Source organism: Hirundo rustica, chromosome 2 (genome assembly GCF_015227805.2).
Source record: "Hirundo rustica isolate bHirRus1 chromosome 2, bHirRus1.pri.v3, whole genome shotgun sequence".
Taxonomy (NCBI): Eukaryota; Metazoa; Chordata; class Aves; order Passeriformes; family Hirundinidae; genus Hirundo; species Hirundo rustica.
Window position 1 is genome coordinate 116,641,519 of NC_053451.1, and position 16,825 is coordinate 116,658,343.

Here is a 16,825-nt window from a genome sequence, read left to right on the forward strand (position 1 = left end):
CAGAGCTGCGCCTGGGCAGCACAGAACAGGGAACACAGGGAAGAGAAAACTGAAGGCATCACCTGGACACAGCCCTGTGCCCTGTGCCCTGTGCCCTGGGATGGCCCTGCTGGAGCAGGGAGGTGGCACCAGTGACCCATTGTGGTCCCTCCCAGCCTGACCCATCCTGTCACTCTGAAGGTCCATAAGTGCCTCTCTCTTTTAGAGGTGATCTCTGAGGCTCTGGAAGGTCTAGGTGCCCATGCAGGAGGAATTGTCTTTGCTCCCAATCCCAAATTTATGAAACTTCAAGGAATCTTGTTGAGGACTGTCTGCTGTAGCTCTCTTTGGAGTCCCTGTACATGACCAAGAGTGAGAAATGTGAGGAGCCCAGTATCTCATTTTCCCAACATCTCATTACATAATAATCCACAGAAAGCCCTTAGGCCGTTATAATTTTTTATTCCAACGTTTGCAGAGGTGCAAAGAGAGTGACAAAAACCTCTGTATCCAGGCCACCTTCCCAGTGCTGTGAATGTGAGCAGGTAAATCCTACTGGCTCCCTCCAACCCCCTCCACTGACAGAGGCTCTGATTATATAAAACAATTCTTTCTCCACTTCACTCTGGTGCTGCTGATCATTTCAGCTTCCAGCACAAATCCTGATTTACAAACTCCCTGCCCTCTTGGGCTCTGGGGCCGTGTCCAGCAGCCAGAGGGAAATGTTTGTTCTGCTGCTGCTCTCTGTTGCCGGCTCGAGGAAGCATCAGATAAAAATGTCTCTGATGCAGCTTCACGTACAGTACAAAATATCAGTCTCACAAGCTGGAGGAGGAGTAACAGCCCCAAAATAAAGGGTTTAGTCTCCATTTCAGAGCTCAGTATCCAGTGGGGGGGAAAAAAAAAATGTGTTTGTATACAGGGAAAAAAAAAAAAAAGGAAAGAAAAAAGAGAGTTTTCTGTGCATCTCCCCCACTCCTCCTGAATGCACATTCGTTGTTTTGTGTTCCACATACCTCAGGTCCTCACTATTCATTTCACACATGATTCCCACACATTCTGTGTAGATGGAAATAAATATCCATTCGTTAACACAAAGAAGATCCATCTTGGGATACATGGGGGTGTGAAAGTCAGAAACAAGGTCAAAAACTTCATCCAGGCCTTTTGAAAATCATGATAATGACCACAGAATCCCAGAATCATCAAGAGACCTCCAGGATCATCCAGAGCCACCCCAGTGCCACCAGCATCACCCCAACCCTGTCCCCAAGGGCCACATCCAGACTGCTCCTGAGCACTGCCACAGACAGTGACTGCAAACCTCCCTGGGCAGCTCAGCCCAAGGCCTGAGCACTCTGACAGGGAAATTTATTTTTTTTATAATCTCCAATCTAAACCCCTCCTGGTGCAATTTTGGGCCATTTCCTCTCCTCCTTTCCCTTGGGATGCAGCAGAAAAGACCAAACCTCACTCCAGCTTCTCAAAGTGACAATCCAGCTGTAAACTGGAGGATTTCTCCCTTTTTTCCACACAGGCTGTGTCCGGGTAACTCTCAGCCACACTGACCTTTCCATTACTGATATTTCAAAGGACTTCTCTTCTAAGGCTTCTCCTTTAACATATTCCAGATGCGCCTGAAAGTTTCACTGCGATAGAGACTATGAGGAAATTCAACAGAAAAAAAAAAAAAAAGCCTTTTTACTGAACATAATATTCTAGCTTAAATCTATATATTTTCATCAAACTAGGAAACCCTCTTCAACTAAACAGCAGTTTTCTAAGGAGGAACATATAGATATTATATACTGAAATAAAGTCATATTGGTGGGTTGGATTATTAAAGAAATTCAGGTGATAATCCCAAGAGTCAGTGAGAGTAAAGACCCTTCCTAGCTCTCCTTCACCCTTCCTCACTCCCATCAACGATAAAGGACAGCCCGAGTTCAAATCCTGTCTTTGCTTTACTGCAGAGGTAGATCCAAGGTTCCTCACTCCAAGTCTGTGCTGCATAAAAATGGGAACATGTTTTATACTTGGCCTTTGCTCCTCCCTTTGTCATTTTTTTTCTGAACACTGGGTTATAAACCCAAACTGTTATTTATAGTCAGTGGAATTTGTTGGATCTTATTTTTAATTGCTAGATACCCTGAAAAAAAAAAAAAAAAAAATTAAATCCCATCTGCATCAATCCGAGGACATTTTTCCATTTTTCTGCACAAGCAGTTATCTGAAAGCCAGTTGTTTACAAAACCATGGTGTGAGGCAAATTAGGATGTCTGAAAAGGAATGCTCTGATAGAACTGCTTGGAAATTTTGATTTTTGCCAATAATTTCTTTGTGTCCATCTTGTTCATTGCTGCCTAATTACCACCTTTGCAGACAATCTACATGGTTAGATCTCCTTGGAAACTAGCAAGGCTAGGAAAAAAATAAATGTAAGCCTCTATATTTGAACTCAGAAATCGTTTTTTTAGCACTGAATTAGGGCCAAATCATCTCTGATGTCAACTGATCATAGTATTTACATGAACAACACTCTCTCAGAGGAGAGGCAAAATATCTTTCCAAGCATCTGTCCACTTTTAATGGACCCCCTGTGAGTGTGCCCATGGCTTCAGAAAGAGAAATGTGTGTTGGGCAGCTGGGAAAATATAGAAAATATGTAAGAAGTGCTTTCCTATGCCATGACAGAGGGAGCACATGAGCCTGGGGATCCATTCCTCACTTATTCCTGTGAGAACAACCTGGCATTAGCCCCTGGAGGGTCTAACCCTGTTTATTCAAAGACCTTTTCTATGCTTTAAGCTGAATGAGGGAAGGGTTAAATGGGGTATTGGAAAGGAATTCCTGGCTGTGAGGCTGGTGAGGCCCTGGCAGAGGTTTCCCAGAGCAGCTGTGGCTGCCCCTGGATCCCTGGCAGTGCCCAAGGCCAGGTTGGACACTGGGGCTTGGAGCAGCCTGGGACAGTGGAAGGTGTCCCTGCCATGGCAGGGGTAGCACTGGATGGTCGTTTTCAGCCCAGGCTATTCAATGGGTTTGCCAAACTTCCAGATTTCCTGATATTATCCAAATCCACAGCCTCCAAGGGGCAACAAGCTACAGAAGTCACTACCTGCTGTTAAAGGAAAATCACTTGTTTTAAAACAAAACAAAACAGAAAAAATCAGCTGTTTTTAAAACAAACTCATTATGTGAGATCTGTGGGTTTTTTCCATTTTCCAGTTCCATGTCAACCCTTTCAGCCTTCACTCTCTTTATGCTGAATATCCCAGGCTTTCCTTAACACTTATTTGATGGCCTGTTCCACTATCCCAGGCTGCTCCAAACTCCATCCAACCTGGCCTGAAAAACTTCATCCTGGACAAAGAGAAGGAAGTTACAGCTCAAAGATAAAACGCTGTTTCACCACCAGATTCAAAAGGAATTGAATAGAAATATTCTCCATAACACACAACCAACCATCCCAAAAGAAAAAAAAAAAAAAAAAGAAAAAAAAAAAAAAAAAAAAGCCTTTTTATTGAACATAATATTCTAGCTTAAAATCTATATATTTTCATCAAACTAGGAAACACTTTTCAACTAAACTGCAGTTTTCTAAGGAGGAACATATAGATATTATATACTGAAATAAAGTCATATTGGTGGGTTGGATTATTAAAGAAATTCAGGTGATAATCCCAAGAGTCAGTGAGAGTAAAGACCCTTCCTAGCTCTCCTTCACCCTTCCTCACTCCCATCAACGATAAAGGACAGCCCGAGTTCAAATCCTGTCTTTGCTTTCCTCCAGAGGTAGATCCAAGGTTTCTCACTCCAAGTCTGTGCTGCATAAAAATGGGAATATGTTTTATACTCAGCTTTTGCTCCTCCCTTTGTCATTTTTTTTCTGAACACTGGGTTATAAACCCAAACTGTTATTTATAGTCAATGGAATTTGTTGGGCTGGAGCCTGCAAATTCTTTCCTGTCACCCCTCAAATACAAACACAGTGCCTTCTTTCTGTTGCTGTAATGCCTTCTTCCTTCCTCCTTCCTCCTTCTTCCTTCCTCCTTCTTCCTTCCTCCTTCTTCCTATTTACTTCTTCCCTCTTTCTTCTTCCTTCTTCCCTCTTCCTTCTTCCTTCCTCCTTCCTCCTTCTTCCTTCCTCCTTCCTCCTTCTTCCTTCTTCCTTCCTCATTCCTCTTTCTTCCTTCTTCCTTCTTCCTTCTTCCTTCTTCCCTCTTCTTTCTTCCTTCTTCCTTCTTCCTTCTTCCTTCTTCCTTCTTCCTTCTTCCTTCTTCCTTCTTCCTTCCTCCATCTTCCTTCCTCCTTCCTTCCTTCTTTCTTCTTCCTCCTTCCTTCTTCCTTCTTCCCTCTTTCTTCCTTCTTCCTTCCTTCCTTCCATCTTCCATCTTCCATCTTCCATCTTCCATCTTCCTTCTTTTCCCTTCTTCCTTCCTCCTCCCCCCTTCCTCCTTCCTCTCCAGCTGCTTCCCTGCACTTTCTCCTTCTCTTTGTTAAAACATACACATTTCAGTACCAAATATTTCACTCTGCCCACCGTTCCCCCCGGTCCTGGTCATTCCAGCACCCTTATTTCTTTCCTCACATCCATGTCCTCTGATGCTTCAATGCCACCCAGAGCACAACCAGACCTCCAGGGAAGGCCCTTTGAAGCTTTTGCCATGTCGCTAAAAATGAATCCAGGTGCATTTCTGCCGTGGTACATCTGGAAGATCTCACTTGGAACTTGTCCACATTGAGAAAGTCTGGGCATCTACAAAGCCACCATTCCCACTTTTAGACCATCCAGGTGGGCTCTCACGGTCCTTGGGCACCAGGGAGGGCAGAAAAAGCCCCACCAGTCCCTTCAGGTTGGACACCAGGAGGAATTTCCCCACGGAAAGGGCGCTCAGGCCCTGGCAGGGTCTGCCCAGGGAGGTTTGGAGTCCCCATCCCTGCAGGTGTCCAAGGAAGGCCTGGAGGTGGCACTCAGTGCTCTGGGCTGGGGACAAGGTGGGGATGGGTCACAGGTTGGACTCCATGGTCTTGCAGGTCTTTTCCAGCCCAAAAGATTCTGAGACTCCGTGATCATTCCTAGAAAAGCATTTCCATTCTGCCACTGGCCTCCACCTCACGGATGGGCCTTTGAGTTATCTTAAATGTTCTGATGAGTTATCTTTACACAGAAGAAAACCAGAACCCTCCCCAACACACACCCTCATTTGTTTGCAAATGCTCAAGCCTTATTTCATGCACTGAAAGCTGCTCTGAAGCAGGCAATGTCTATTTTTACCACCTCAGTTCTCCATTTAATTTTGGGTTTGGATGCATAAGAAGCGAGTACTCCTTACCAGTCTACTCATTTATCAAAAGCTCCCCTCTGTGGCTCAGTACTTTTATTTACTGTTTTCTCTTTAAAAGGTCAGCTCCTTTATCAACTATTTCTTTAAATGAGTCTGTACCTGTCTAAAAAGGACACAAAATTCACATTTTAGTGCAGCGCATCCCTCGTCTCACGCAGCAGCTCTAACAAGAGCAATCTGTATTTCTGCTGTCCGTGGCCACATCCCTGAAAGGCAGCTCGCTCATTTCGCTTTCCCTACACAACTCCGGAGAGACAGAAAAAGCAGAAACTCACCTTTTTCTCTCAAGACATCTGAAGGCTACGAAAGCTTTGAATTATTTGTGCTCCTGCTGAGCTTTGCCTACTCCGGAAAGGATAGATGGGCTCTGCAAGCTGAATGTACCATCTAAAATCTCAATTATTTAAAAAAAAGGTAACACCAGCGTGGCCTGTTCTGGCGAGATCCATCCATACCATTGAAATAAAACATAATCCCACTACAACATTTTATTTTTGTGTTAGATTTTCCATTCAACCACCCAGAATCAAAGGCCGTCAAGACTCCTTTATATATTTGCGAGAAACTGTGTGCCGCAATCTGGGATAATGGCAGAGTCCAGCACTGCCAGATCTTTCTACTTTTTCTAAAAGGTTCCAGTTAGCCCTCAAAGGACCTTATTTTTAGAGAGGAAACTGGTGACTCGTGCATGGAAAAATCCCGGGGAATGATGGATTATTTTTAGCCAGATTAGAAAAGCCTACAGGAAAAATCAAGGGCAATCAAAAAGTCTTTTATGCTTTGTAGCAAAGTAAGAAAAATAAGCAGAAAACCCCTACTTCGGCCAAAATAGGGATCACAGAGTTTTTCATATGATCCCTCCATTCTGAGTTTATTTCATTCTTCTGAAAAACTTTGTTTCCTAAGGTTGGGTAAAATATTTCTGTGAAAAAGAAGTGCAAACCTGAATTATGAAGCTATTGTTAAAAGTACCAAAATTTCAGCATTTCACAGCCAAAATAAAACGCTTTTGAAAATTTGGAATTAAATGTATTTTCTCTTATAAAGTATTTTGGAAAATGTTATTGGTCAAATTGAATCAAATTTACAAAAAATATTTCCATGCTTCCAGTTCTTTTTTTTTCCCCTCTACTTATGTCCCTATAAAAAAGGATAATGGCAATTACAGCAATTATAGCAATTTCACAGCAACTCCTTTGAGAATTCTTCAAACAAATTTATAAACCTTTTTACTTTATTATGTATCTTCAGTGAAATAACACAATAAATGGTAATTTAGACACCACTGAATTGCTTATTTCAAGAGAAAATGTTGCTATTTGTTAACATGGAAAGATTTTCTCTGGTGATATTAACTTATATTTCTACTCTTGTTGGGTCTGATATTGTCCTTGCGTGAATACATCTTTGAACAACTTTTTAGATGGTTATAAAACGAGCATAAAATCCTGTGGAGCTGATGCTCATTGCAGAAAATATACGAGGATTTTCATTCAGATTAAACGAAAGTAAGAAAAAATCTGGATTGGGACCAAACACATGTTTACTCAAACTCTTGCTTAAAAATAAAAAGCACGAGTTGAGTCAGTTTTATTTCCTTGCACTCCAAATGTTTTGTGGACAAGCCCACAAACTCTGACCTGACCTAACTTGTGGTTGAAGGTGGAAGTCCCTGCATGGAAAATTAGAATCAGGCAGATGCAGCCTGGAAAATCCAAGCACATAAAGCAGGAGCAGGTTTTTTTTTTCCTTTTGAAGATACTTCACAGGGACATGGAGGGGAATAGTGATTTGAAAAAATATTTGACTGGAGTTTTGGGAGCAGCAACACTCATGAAAAAAAAAAGATACATTTCTTGCAGCTCCCTCTTACAGAGATGGATTTCTTGGCGTCCAATGGTGTGGTTAACTCAGCCTGTTTTCATGACCATTGGTAGGAATTTAGTATTTCTGAGGGCTCCAAAATCTCACTGAAGTTCTGAAAGAGTTCCAAAAGCCTAAATACCAACCACAGGTTCAGAAGTGACTCAGAGGAGGCCAGACAGGGTGATGAATAAGGCTCATTTCCTTAGGAAACATTGCTAAAGTGCCATTCTGAACTTAAAATTTCCAGGTTATCAAAACACCACAGCCTGAAACCAAACATTGACCCAGCTGAAATTATGGAAAGTTTTTAAAATCTTTTTTCTAAATGTCGCTTCCAGCCTGATTTCTCAGTTATTTTCTCCTCTGCAGTCTATAAACTGCACGAAAGGGGAAATCATCAGCAAGAAACCAGGTATTTGTATTTCACCGTGACTTCTTTTGGCAGGGAAAAGGGATGAAGGCAGTGATGGCTTCATTATTTAGCTTAAAGAAAGCAGCCAAAATCCTGTTATCACCTGCAAAAAAAGGGGAAGGAGAAACATGGAAAGAACACAAGGGCTGTTGAGATAAGCTAAGTGTAAGAGGGATAATTGCCTGGCCCCTGAGATAATTGTTTGAGGCAACATTTGCAGGCCAGAGTTTGGGTTTGTGTCTTAGGCCACCTCAACCAACAGAAAACTGTGAACATCCAGCAAGCCACCACCACGAGGGACAGCAGAAGCCGCAGAAATGTTGTTTCCCCAGCATCCATGCGGAACCTTTCAGTAATTTTTCTTCTCAAGTGCGTAAAAATTAAAATCCTGCCTGATTTTTGTAAAGGAGGAGCATCCTGCCCTCCTGAAACAAAAGCAAAACCCATCAAAATCCTCCTTTGGCTGCAGGGAAGTTGTCAGGAAAGAAATCTCCATTAGCAGATTTAAAAAGTAATTATAATCCTTCTCTGTTTCAATTTTTCAACCCCTTCTTTAGTTTTGTGGAACAGTAGTAGCAGCGAGAAAACCAATATGCTCGGGCAATGTCTGTGACCTGAGGGCAGCCAGATTGGCTGGAAACTGAGTGAGGAAAAGAATATAATTTCAGGAGAAAAGTTTCTGACACTTTTTCATTCTTCTTTCAAGAATTGGAGGGCAGGAGGAATCACACATCTGTATTCCAAAGTCGTTCTCTTCCCTGTAGTCTGTATTTTTGGGGGGGGGAAAAAAAAAAAGGAATTGACAGTTCTTCTTAGCTCAAACACTTTGTCTTTACCAGTGGGATTTGAGCTTTTCTCCCAAAATTTTGCTGCCCAAGGAAGCTGCAAAATTGGTATCAAAGTGCAGTCAGGAATGTGTGAATATTTGCTTTGCATCGTAGCAAACCCACACCTGACCCAGGGCTCCAGGCTTTCCCCAGCCAGTGACCATCCTGACCTAGGGAAATGTTATTCGGTGCCAACAATGTTTTTCAGTGCAAAAGTGAACACTCTTAAAGCCACCTCATGTCCTCTAACCTTAAACTGATCAGATCCAAGGTCGTTATCAACACAAACTCTTCTGCCCCTTTTGCTAAGAAAGTGCTAGAAGCTCTTGGCCTTGCTCCTCAGCTTTGGACCATTGCATGAGTTATTTGTTTCACTTGACTGCTTCAGCATCTTGATTGGATCAAGTCCTTCCTTTCTGACCAAAAATATTCCTCTCCATCATTCCTCTGCCTTATATTTCTGAGAGTTCATTGATCAAAGCAAAGGAGCTGTCAGAATGTGTTGGCGCCGTCAAGGTGGTTCCAGCACCTGCCCAAGGAGCTCTGTGAGTATTCAGGCACAAGGGTGCCTCAAGGTTGTTCAGCAATGCAGGAAAATACTGAATTTGGCTATGACAAGGACAAAGATTCGAGTGAAAACACTCTGAGTTCAGGGAAAAAGCGGGGGGAAAGGACAGGAACAGAGCTGGGATAGAACATGGCAAGGAGAGAGGGACTGGCTTCTCCTGCCAGCCTGAAAACTGGTGACAACTCCTTCTGAGAGGGTGCATTTCTCTCCTCTCTGGTGACTAAACTGGACACACAGACTTTGACAAGCTGCCTGCCTTGATTTCCAAACTTTCCCAGTGTTGGAGCATGCACCAGCCTCACCACCAAGCTGACTCCATCTACGTTAAATAAAACCTGGAATTGTTCTGCAGCCTTTAGACCAAGCAGTACAGGATGTCCATGCCATACTGCAGAGCACCTGGCCCTGAGCCTTGTGGGGACTTTCTCTTGGTTTTGAGACATATTTAGTTTATTAACAGTGGGGATTTTTTGCCACTTCAAATTATCTGGAGCAAGGTGAGGTCTGTGCTGCAGACCAGGGGTTTGTGTTGCTTTAAGCAGGGGTGAGATGAGAGCCTGTGGAGGTGTCTGAGGGAGCAAAGGTGGAACTGTGTTGGCAGATGAGGGTGAAAAAAGATAAATCTGGTTCAATCTCATCCACGCTGCTGAATGGGAGCACATCCTGTCTCCCAAACCATTCCCAGGTATTTGCCCGGAGCGCTAATTGGGCCAAAGCCAAACAATCAGTTTGCTAAATTAGCAGTGCAATCACCACTGGACGGGGCAGCTAAACTCCTATTTACACCCCCAGAAACAACCAGGGAAACTCCCCAGGTATCAGTGATATTACACAGTGAAGAATTAAATGAGTCAGAATTGTCTGCGTGAAATGCTTGGGCCACAATTACCTATACAAAATAGCTCAGCTCATTTTCCTTCCCAGAGTTTTCAGCTGGGAAAATTGTAATGGGAAAAAAAAAGAAAAAAAAGAAAAAAAACAAAAAAAAAAAAAAAAGGAAAAAAAAAAAGAAAAAAAAAAAACCACAATCTTGAGAATCTCTTTCTCATGAAAGTTGGGAATACTGTTTTTCCATGTAATCAGTAAGGAGAATACATGGAGAAATCAGGATTTAATCAGCCCTCTTGTAACTTCTGTGGAAGGCTGAGCTCAGGGGCAAAAAAAAAGCTGCAGAGAAGATGAAGCCCTGCTCTTCTCAGAGGTGCAGAGGGAAAAACAAAGAGCAGGCAGGGTAATCCAGAATCCCAGAATCCCTGAGGTTGGAAAAGCCCTCCCAGACCATCAAATCTGAGCTGTGCCCGATGCCCACCTTGTCCACTGGGTGACACCTCCAGGGATGGGCATTGCAAACCTCCCTGGGCAGCTCTGTAGAAGTCGGTTCTGTGCTGAGCACCACATTGAAACCTTTAGAGGCTCCTTACCACCCAGAATATTCACTGATCTAAGCAGATTTTGAATTAATTCATTTATTATTTCCAGCCATTAAAGCATATAAACACTGTTTAAAATTGATAACAATGAGGTCAACACAGGTCTTTCATGCTTTCTCCTTTTCCTGGTACACCCCACGGAGAAGAAAAGCCGAGTTCTCGGGAGATTTTTGAAGAAATTTTGTAACTGACAAAAATTCTGGCATTCAGATGCCTGATAGCAACTGGCAGAAATTATTTGGGTTAACTGGAAAAAGAAGTCTCGGGGTTCACTTTAGACCAGGACACCTTGCATCAAGTCAGGGGACACATCAGGCCCAGAAGCATCAGCAGGAAAATGTGTGGCCAGGATTTGCAGCTGCTCAGGCAGCACCATGATCCATCAGTGATCCCTGTTGTCCCTCTGGCAGCACCTGGCATGTGGAAATACCAGAGGAGAGCCCAGCTGTGGTGTTGCCAGGTGGCAAAACTCAGGCTGGGACACCTGGGCTGTCTCTGCTGCTGTCCTTGCGCCGCTGCTGGCAGAGGCACTGACAATATTAAGCATTTTCTAAGTGCAAAAAAAGCGCTTTATCTCAGCTTTGTCACCTTCTCAGAGGAAACAATGCTCTGGGGAGGCTGATTTCTGCAGTGGTTGTGGATAGGACAAGGACATTATGGAATCACGGAATCACAGAATGGTTTGGGTTGGAGGGGCCTTAAAAATCATGCAGTTCCAAGGGAACCTTCCACTAGACCAGGTTGCTCCAAGCCCTGTCCAGCCTGGCCCTGGACACAGAAATTCCTGCTCTGAATCTCGAGCTCAGGCTTTTCTGGGAGCCAAAAACCCGGTAAAAGACTAATCTGACAGGAAACCTCTCCTTACTCCAGAAATCTGCGCTCAGTGCCAGGCATTTGCTCTGGACATGGCTCTGAACAAACACCAGCTCCAAGAGATCAGACTTCAGGTAGCAAACAAGTTTCATAGTCCAGTTTGGGACCCACAGCCTTGTGAAAGGCTGAAGATGTTGATAATCAATTGTCTCTGCACGTCTTTGCAGGTTCACAACTTTCTCGCAGCCAGGTGCAGCTTTCTTACATTGCCCCGTAAATGCTACCAAGCCAAGGCTGTTTTGGCTCTGCCGTGATTCAAATGAAGATAAATTTAGCAAGGCAGATGTAAAAACGGCATTCTGGAGCCTTCGGTGGTGAATTCTGCAATGAAGTTGGTTAGAATCCAAGACAGAAACTACAAGGTCAAATGACTACCAAAAATGGGAGTCATGTGTTTTTAAATTCGAGTTATCAGATTCATTTTTCCACCCTCCATAGTAAAAGGGCCAAGAATCAGGAATGAATGGAAATGTTTGTACTGCAGAGACACAAAGTGTTACTCAGACTGATTTCTTGCAGCTGTAGAGCCTTAAAAGAAATGAAAACAGTAGAACAGTATTCTTATCAAGTTGGATTAGAAGGCAATGATGAAGCAGGTAACATGAAAAAAAAAAACAAAGTATCATCCTTACAGTCTCTTTTCTAGTCATAAATATATCTCATTTCTTGCCTTTTTTAGTGAAAGCTGCTGCTGAAATAAATCTCAGTCACACGCATGCTCCCTCTGAAATTAGATTTATGATTCCATGGGTGCAAAGAAGCAATTTGGGTCTTGAGATTTGCCAAGTCAGTGTTTATTGAGCACTCCAGCATTTCAAAGTGCGGCCTAGCAATGCTTCCAGCTGAGTGAATAGACAATCTTGCATAGATTTCAACAAATCAGGACAGGACCAGAACCTAATTCCTTTCTTTTTCAGGAAAAAAGGATCTGTGCTCTGTGATAATGACTGCTTACAGTTGTTAGCTGATCATAAAAGACTCCACTTTTTTTTTTTTTTTTTTTTTTTCTCCAAACAAGACTCTTTCTCCTCATATCATGTGGTGATGACGGCTCCTTGCGGTGTGGATTATCTGGCTGGGCTCGTCCCACAGACAAATCCCCCGCTATTCCCAGAGCTCCTGTGTTCCTGTGCCTTCTGTGTTCATCACAAACAAGATTTTGCAGAGCTCTGAAACAAAAGCCAGCCAGAGATGAGGAAAAGCGTCCCAAAAATCTCTCCATCCCTTCTCTGACTCCTTCCATTGCAATCAAGAGGAGGGACAGAACAACGCGGATTTAGGGCGCTGAAGGCTACAAGGAATTCCTTGTGCTGTGCAAAGCCCAACAACCCCAAACAGGCACCAGGTACTGCCAAATATCCCACAGATGCAGTGCCAGGGAGACTGGGGACCCCGGCAAACAATGGGGAAAACGCTCAAGATTTCCCAAAAGCCGAACTTGGACCTTAGAGATGCAAACACCTTCTTCACTTAAAGGTGGCCCTCATCCCACCAGGCAAGGGGCAGGAATGCCAGTGTCTGCTCGAAACATTTTCTCTACATGCAGTAAAGCCCATGAGAGCAGTTTCTAGACTGGAACGGATTTTGGAAATTAGGACGTTTCCAATGGATTTGCACACAAAATGTTCACAGCTGTGTTACAAGAGTTAAAGTCACTAAATTACTGTGAAACATCCACTGGACTTTCTAGGTCAGCTTCTGGTCCGGAAAGGTCAGTTATAAATCGCAGTATTCTCTGTTGAAGCACCTCATTATTTGGCAAATCCTACACAACCGAAATAGGCTTACAGTACTTAAACTGGGCAAGCAGGCCCTTCATATTCCTCCTTTTGCTTTGTGCTCGCACAGCACCACAGCAACTTCTCTGCAGCACTACCAAAATACACCAAAAATCACATTGCTGACGGTAAAATGATTGCTTAAAGGTTATACTGATGTGCTACATTCACAGCCTCAAAGGGAGAGAGCATGAGAGCAAGCCCTGTCCTGTTTTGTTGTCGACGCTGGTTACGTGTTGTTCTACAGGCTCTAAATAAAAGGATGTGCTTGGGAAATCAGGACCGTGCCTTTCCAGTGCTGCTTGGGAGCAGACAAGAACATGACAACAACATTTGCTGCAGTTTCGCTAGAAAATAAAACATTCTGAGCGCTGGCACACAACCCCCTGCAAGGTGAAACTTCTAGAAAAGGCCTGGTCTGGACCAGTGAAGAACTGAGCGCACACGATTCCTGGCTCCATTTCGGGACACAGATTATTCCTGTCTGGCCGACTGTGTGACACTAACCTGGAAAACAACTGGAGTTCAATAACCTAAGTGTGGGCTGTGCCACTCTTTACCCCCCAATCTAAATAATAGGCCTGGGAACACTTAATTTGCTAATTTGGCCACAGCCAGGACACAAGTGAACTATTCAGGGACTTACTTAGGAGAACTCCTTGTCATTTGCTGGGAAATTAAACAAATCACTGAAATATCATGTGTCTTGTAGGTTATGCCTAGGAGAGTAACCAAAGCAGATAATTTGAACAGAATCCTCCAAACTGGCCTGAATTGGCTCGTTACCTGGCTGTTGTGTTCAAACAAACATAATGTTTACTGGGAGAGGAGGAAGAGCACAGAAATACCTGATGGTTTGGGTTTTTTTGCAGCGCAGATTAATAATATGGATATATTTTTGTCAGGAAGAAAAGCAGAGAGAGCAAAAATAGCTCTCGAGTGAGGCTGCTGCTACTCACTCCCCTGTTCCTGGATCCAAGACAGCCATTATGTAACCAAAAAGGAAAATTGGACGAAATAAACAGCAGAAGTTAATTGGGTCGATATCAAGTAAAAATATAATTAGTCAAAGTATTTTGCGGCAAAGGCGCTGACAGTATGTGGCTGTTCCTCAGCCTCGGCGGTGAGCAGGGATCCTGCCATGTGTTTAAAACTTATTCATCAAGCATTTCCATGGAAACACACAGATGCATAACCCTTGGATCACTTATTTCGGGAATTGCTGCTCCCAAGGCTCTCTCTGGAGTGAAAACTCAGTCCAGGAGAGGGTAACAAACTGTGATTCTGATCTAGAAACTTCTCCACAAAGGAATTCATTCAGAGCAGGATTGGGTGAGGGAAAGAAGGAAAGGGCATCTTGAAAAAAAAAAGAAAAAAAAAAAAGAAAAAAGAGAAAAAGACAAAAAACTTGACCTTAATTTTTCCTCTCAGAGACTGAGAGTTGAGAAATGACAGCGCTGGGAAGAGCCTGGAGAGTTTATAAATGGCCAGATGCCCTCAGGAAGATTGAAATATCTGCAAGAATGTCAAATAAACGCTGTAATGAGAGAGTCCTTGGTTAAATGCTGGGTGTGTTGCCCAAAGCTGCCCCCTTACAAAGCCAGACGAGAATCAGCTCCATTAAAACTTCCGCAGGTTAAGAAAAAACCTCCCACATTGGAACTGCCACATCCTGGTCCCACTTCCTGTGACAGCAGCTCCCTGCTCCTACAGAACCTATGGACACCTGACAAAATGTGGCTCTTCCCTCACGCTGTCACAGACAGGTCAGGCTGGTTGTGATGCACAAATCCACGAAAAGCATTTGGAAAGTATCAGTAAGAATTTGCTGTCTGAATAAAAGGTGCTTCACTGCTCAAAGTACTTCCATAGGAAATAAACACTGTGGAAAGCAGGAGTGGTGTGGTGGGAGGGCAGCCCTGGATGTCCCTTCACATTCCTCCTGCTGCCAGGAATAAAATCAGCACCTGGGTCCCCTCCCAGGGTAATTTCTGGTAAGAGGTGCTCAGACAGGGAGGTTTGGGATGTGATTCCCTTTAACAGCAGGGCCAGGAGTAAGGAATATTCTCTGAACCAACAGGATCCTCCCACTCCTGGTCTCTGTGTTCATGCCAGGCTCTGACTGAGAGGGGAAAGCAAATCATTCATAATGCCTGAAAGATAATGAACCCCATTATAGCAGCATTAGCAATTTAACATTAAGCCTCAAAAGCCAGAGCTTCCATAAGTTGTTCATAATTATTTGAGGATTCTGTTGCTGCAGTGATGGGATAACTCCTGGGGACTGGAATTTCCTTAGGCACAACGGAGAGCTGGGCATCAAGTGTGAAGCCTCAACTTCAGATTTTCTGGCTTTGGCTTACGTCTGCCTCACAAGGGCCCTGCAATGCCTTTTGATTGTGTTCTGTCATGCATTCCCCAGCACCAGGGACAATGCAAGCAGGCAGATGGTGGCTGACTGGGGGAGTTCATTCAGAATTGAGGGCCCTGTGACGCAGCTCCCACTGCCACCGCTGCCATCAGCCCTGGTAACGCTCTCCTGAGACACACAGCAAACTGAAAAGGTGGCAGGATGGGGTGCACAGCCTTAAAACATGGCATTGCTCTCAGTTTCTGTGCTGCTGCAGGGCTTTGAGGCTTTCTTTGAAAGAGGAGCGGGTCAGGAGGAGAGAAAACCGGGCTACAACCCCTTTTTTCCCATCCTGGGTGTTTCAGTAAAACTCTAGGGTCTGTGATCTTTCTCTACAGGGATGAACCGGCGTATCCTGAAAAAGCTGCAGGTGCTGTGAGACTCCACACAGGATCTGCTGCCCAGCACATGTTTCTAAGAGTGAAAAATGCTTCTAGAGCCACACTGACCCACTGGGAGCAGCCCCTTGGGCAACACTCCATAAAGAATGGTACAAAATCGCAGCAGTGCTGCTTTTTAGATGGGATATTGGGAAGAAATCCTTCCCTGTGAGAGTAATGAGGCCCTGGCACAGGGTGCCCAGAGAAGCTGTGGCTGCCTCATCCCTGGAAGTGTCCAAGGCCAGGTTGGACAGTGCTTGGAGCAACCTGGGACAGTGGGAGGTGTCCTTGGCCATGGCACAAAGTGGGGACTGGGTGATTTTAAGGTCCCTTCCCACCCAAACCATTCTGTGATTCTGTATTTAGAGTCAAGCAGCTGGACAGACCCACCAGAAGACTTTTCCCTTTACAGTCTGGCAGAAGAATGACAGCAGCTAGCCAGAAGGGAAAGAATTAGGAATTCGAGAGCTGAAATTCCTGCAGGAAGAAGCCCCAGAAAACAGGAGGATTTCAGTTGCAAACAACAATTACCCCAGACCTCACCATGTCCTCCATGCAAAACACATTCAATTAAACCACTCTCCTCCTCAGTACACTCTTTATTTCTCTGGCACACAACCATAATAAAGCTATTTATCTTCAAAGGCTGGGAAACGAAAAAAAAAAAAAAAGGCCCAGATCAATTAGAGGACAAGGTACACTTGAGTTAAAGGCCGCAGGCACGGTGAATTCAAATGAAATCTGAAGCGCCACAGGTTTTATGTTGCTGGGAGAAGGACACACGATTCCCTGTCTCATTATCAGCAAGACATTGATTTTCTGTGGAAGTGTGCTTGAATTGCTCTTGATAGATATTACAACTTTCCTTCAACAAGAGGAGGATTGGTTCTTGCTAAAACCTCTTGGCCTTTTTTTTTAAAAAAAAGCTCCTTGTGCTTATTTAATACTTTCCCCGCA

The 16,825-nt window shown here is 43.9% G+C and overlaps 1 protein-coding gene across 2 annotated transcripts in view; it reads left to right on the top strand.

Annotated features, from left to right (window-relative positions):
- The window catches only part of KCNJ6 (potassium inwardly rectifying channel subfamily J member 6), a 159,158-nt gene that overhangs the window by 106,208 nt on the left and 36,125 nt on the right, over positions 1 to 16,825 (top strand). The gene's annotated exons all lie outside the window — the stretch shown is intronic.